This window comes from Orycteropus afer, unplaced genomic scaffold (assembly GCF_000298275.1).
Source record: "Orycteropus afer afer isolate SDZICR_OR568_19922 unplaced genomic scaffold, OryAfe1.0 scaffold00101, whole genome shotgun sequence".
Taxonomy (NCBI): Eukaryota; Metazoa; Chordata; class Mammalia; order Tubulidentata; family Orycteropodidae; genus Orycteropus; species Orycteropus afer.
This window is the reverse complement of record NW_006921688.1, coordinates 636,551-641,856: the sequence shown is the minus strand read 5'-3', so window position 1 is coordinate 641,856 and position 5,306 is coordinate 636,551.

Genomic DNA, 5,306 nt, shown 5'->3' with positions numbered 1-5,306 from the left:
TGATGTTGTTTATGGGTCCAGTTGTGAAGATTTTTGTTTCTTCGTGTTAAGGTGTTATCTGTACTCAAGGTCTTTTACTCTCATCAGTAAGTGCTTTAAGTCATCTTCATTTTTGGCAAGGGAGGATGTATCATTTGCATATCCCAGGTTGGTAATTAGTATTCCTCCAATCTTGAGGTCACATTCTTCTTCATACAGCCTAGTTTCTCAGATTATTTGCTCATCATACAGAAAGAATAAAGAAATGGATGAACTAGATGATACCCAGCTACCAATGCCAACCACTCTGAAAGGAATCAAAATTGGAGATTCTAAATGGAGTGGGAGGAAAAATGTGGAACAAAATCCCAAAACACAAAAAGACAAGAATTACTGATCAGATATAGAGAGACTGGTGGAACTCCCATGAATATGGCCCTGGGTTACCCTTTGGGCCTAGAAAGGGCCTCACTTCCATGAACTGGCTGCCAGCCTAACAGTAAAAAGATCTATACACAGGACACCTACCTGCAGGCGATGCACCCACCTACTCTAGGGAGATGCACCCTTTAGATCAATCAGCCATGAGACACCAGAGGGGCAGCATTCACATAGAGGGAAAGCTGGACAGACAGGAGCACATGGATGAGAGGGGGTAGTCACAAGGAGGGTAAGGGAGGAGAGTTTTTTATGGTTGGGGATGATAATGGGGTGTGAAATCAAATGTGTATAAATTGTTAAATGTAAAATAAATTTGCTTTGTAAATTTGCACCCAAAGTACAAAAAAAGAGACATAACTATGAAATATTAAAAAATAATAAAAATAATAAATATAAACTTGCCACATATCTTTCCCAGTTTTGAACCAGGCAGTACCCCCTTTCTCTGTTTGAATGACTGCTTCTTAATCTGTGCACAGGTTCCACATAAGCACAATTAAGTGTTCTGGAATTCCTATTCTTTGTAAGGTTATCCATAATTTGTTTTGATCTACACAATCAAATGCCTTTGTATAGTCATTAAAATACAGGTAAAAATCTTTCTGATAATCTCTGCTTTCACCCAAGGTCCATCTAACATCAGTCATGATATCCCTTGTTTTATGTCCTCTTCTGAATCTGGCTTGAATGTTGGGTAGTTCCCTGTTGATGCATGGCTGCAGTGATTTTTTAATTATCTTCAGCAAAATTTTGCCAGCATGTAATATTAATGATATTGTTTAATAATTTTCAAATTCCATTTGATTGCCTTTCTTTGGAATGAACACAAATTAAAGTATATCAGTTGATATTCCATACGAATTCCCAGAGCCTTGCTTTTGTCAGTGACTTTGGTACAGCTTGAATTTTTTCCTTCTTTACCAGAGGTTCTTGATCATATGTTACTTTATGAAATTATTGAACACTGACTCATTCTTTTTGGAATAGTAACTATGTGTTCCTTCCATCTTCTTTTGATGCTTTCTGTGTCAAAATTTTGCCCATAAAATCCTTCAATATTTCAACTCATCTTGATATTCATTCTTCTGTCTATCCCTTCTCCTTGAATCTGAACTGGTCGTGTGATATGATGGATGAAGTCCAACGCTAGATTAGAAAACACCTTGAAGCTCTGAGAACCTGAACTGCCATGTAAGAAGTCTATCTAGTGTGAGAGCACTTTGCTGGAGAAAGGCACCCCATCAACAATCCCAGCTGAACCTAATCCTCTAGCCACCCTTGCAAGGGACCAAACATGAGTGAAGATATCTTGGATTCTCCAGATCTGATCTGCAGAAGAACACATTGAACAACCTCAGCCAATGCAAAATGCAGCAGAAGACTCACCTAGCTAAGCCAGGCTCAAGTTTCTGACTCACAAAATCATGAGCTCTGAAAGAACAGGGATTTTAGAAACACTAAGTTTGAGGGTAGTTTGTCATGCAGCAACAGATAACTGAAATAGCAGAGGAAAGAAAAACAGTACCTTGTGGTTAGTGGACATACAGGGCACACATGAAAACCTATGATCTCTCAATGATACAAAAAAAAAAAAAAAAAAGACTAAAGAGTGTTAAATCAGTCCCCAGAAATCAAGAGTACCAAAGAAAGTGTTCCTCTGAAAATGGGCAATTAAAAGAAATAAACCAAATTTTTATCCTACCATTTCCAATGTCCTAGTTGATGATAGAGGATGCTTCTTCACATATGAATTCCCATTAATATATGTCAAAAGAATGACAGAAAACTACCATTTTATCTCCAGTAATGAAATGATTTAGACAAACAGAAGATGTAATCAATGCCACAGGATGCACATGTAGAAACAGTTGGGTTGGTGTCTTACTATGTATATTCTCAACAACAAAATGATATTTTAAAAAGTCAAAATAAAAGATGAAATCATCATGATCCCTTCAGGATGTCATCTTAAGCACAGGAGTCCTCAGCCCCCCTCACTTCTGATCTCTTATTTGCACTCTTCCCTTGGGTTCACTAATTCATGGGAATGACTCATCAAACTCACAAAAAGTGCTATAGTTATGATCATGGCTTTATTACAGTAAAAGGATACAAATGAAGAGAATCATAAGGTGAGGTCTGGGAGGATTCCTAATGTGAAGCTTCCATGTTCCAAAAGACAGAGAGGCAGAATTTGATGTTTTCCCTGCAGTTTTGTTAGCATCTTTTAGTTAGAAAATTTGGATTTGACATTTTCCACTAAGAAGGAAAACAGAAATTATAGTGAAATGAGATACTACTTCATAGGTAGCAGACTGAAAAGGTTAGAAAGAAGTGTAATATTTACTGTGGCCAGATTTATGGAGGAAAGGGTAAAAGATACATTTCTAAAAGTGGAAAGCCAAACCTTTACTAAAATTAAAAACAGCTATCTCATTTTACCCATCAACTCCAATTCCATCCAAAGTATTTTTTTTCAAATAAAAATTAATTTTTCATAAGAGATCATATATATATATTCCAAGAAAGTCTATATGTATAGTTGTTTATGTTGAAGTTCCAATGAACCATGAATGAGAAACAAAGAAAATATTGAAGTTGTTAAGGATTTCATTTTACTTGGATCCCAAATCAATGTCCATGCAAGTAGCAGTCAAGAAATAAACCACATATCGCATTGATCAAATCTGGTGCAAAAGACCTCTTCATTTAAAGTGTTAGCAAACAAACATGTCACTTTGAGGACTGCCTTAGTTCTTCAGTGCTGCTATAAGAGAAATACTACAAGTGGATGGCTTTAACAAACAAGACTTTCTTCTTTACAGTTTAGGAGGTTAGAAGTCCAAATTCAGAGTGCCAGCTCTAGGGGTGGGTGTAGGCTCCTCGACCTTGGGCATCAGTTTTGCCTCTTGTCCCAGGCCCACTGGAGCTGACAATATCTCCTAACTCGGGCAGCTGCAGGCTACTGAAGCTGATGAACCCAAAATTGGCAGGTAAAATGGCACAATCCCAAGATCAGCAGGCAACATGGCAGGCCACTGGTTCAAGTCCAGCAACTGGAGATGAAGCCTTGGCCAAACGCAGGATCCAAAATTTGCCCCAAAGCTAGAGACCTTTCCTAAAGCTTCTTCATATACAGTGTAGGCAGGCCACACCCTGTAGATAACTTGCTTTTAACTACTTAACTGCTCACAGCCAATTCCACCATGGAGGTGATTACAATCTAATCATGAGGAATAACTACATCAAGCTGCCTAACCACTCAAAACCAGGCCCAGCAAAGCTGATACACAACCTTAACTACCACATGGACTAAATTGTGCCTGACCCAAGGCATGGCATTTTCAATCACTTCATATGCATGTGAAAGTTGGGCAATTAATAAGGAAGACAGACAAATTGATGCATTTGAATTATGATGTTGTCAGAGTGTAGAATATACCATGGACAGCCAGAATAAACAATGCTGCCTTGGAAGTAGAGTCAGGATACTCCTTAGTTGCAAGGACGGTGAGACTTCACCTCCTATACTTTGGACATGGGATCAGGAGGGACTAATCCCTGGAGAAGAATATCATGCTTGGTACAGTAAAAAGTGAAAAGAGGAAGACCCTCTATGAGATACATTGACACAGTGGCTGCAAGAATGGGCTCAAATATAGTAATGACTGAGAGGCTGACACAGGATTGGGTAGTCATACATGAGTCAGACCTGATTCAATGACACCTAATAACAACAATATATTGAACTAAGAGTTTGTAATAACTAAAATCTGAAAACCAAGCATTTTTCCATCAAGAATTAGCAGAATAAATTATGGTATATTTATATTTTAGAATATTGTACAACCATTAAAAATAATGAATTACCTTTAACTTGAAGAAACCAAAAAACCAAACTCACTGGTGTCGAGTCAGATCCGACTCATAGCAACCCCTCCTTGGGTTTCTGAGGTGGTATCACTATGGAAGCAGATTGCCCAATCTTCCTTCCAAGATGTGGCTGGTGGGTTTGAACTTCTAGCCTTCTGGTTAGCACTCAAATGCCTTAGGCACTACACCACCAGAGCTCCAGTGAGAATAATGAAGATACCATGAAAGTATACAATAAAATGCCAGGTTACAAAACAAACCATGGCAATTAGGGATATACACTTTAGAAAATGTTCATATATGATTATATGAGATTAGTGAAAAATAGGAAAATATTTGTCTTAGGTTGTTACTGTGTATTATTTTGGAGGACTGAAGGATCATAGTGTGGAAAGAGAAAGAGTAGGTGAATAGTTATTGAATAAAAATGCATGTGCTAGCATTCATTTACTTATTTAAGTAAAATTACATATGCATGTGGATGTATGCATCCAATTGTAATTACTAAATTAAATTTAAAAAGTTACTAACAAAGATTAAAATAAAAAGAAAAACAAATAACATCTGCTAACACAAAAAGTTTTGGCTGAAACAGAGTAACAGAAAGAGGAGAGTCGGGAATAGGAGGAGGAAAGGTACATATGGCTAATTGCCTCGACAACTGCCTCCCTTGCCATGAGACCAGAAGAACTGCATGGCACCTGAAATCATTACTGAATATTTTGAGGAAATATTGTACAGGGAATCCTGATTAAAACAGGGAAAATTGCAGAACAGAATTTCAAATTCTCATGGATTCCAGACTGACTAGAGCCACAGAGGCTGGATGAAACCCCAAAAATATTGCCCTGAGATAATCTTTAAACTTGGGAGCTCTGGTAGCATAGTGGCTAAGGCACTTGACTGCTAACCAGAAGGCTGGAGGTTCAAATCCACCAGCCACTCCTCAGAAGGAAGATGGGGCAATCTACTTCCGTAGTGATACTGCCTCGGAAACCCAAGGAGGGGTCGCT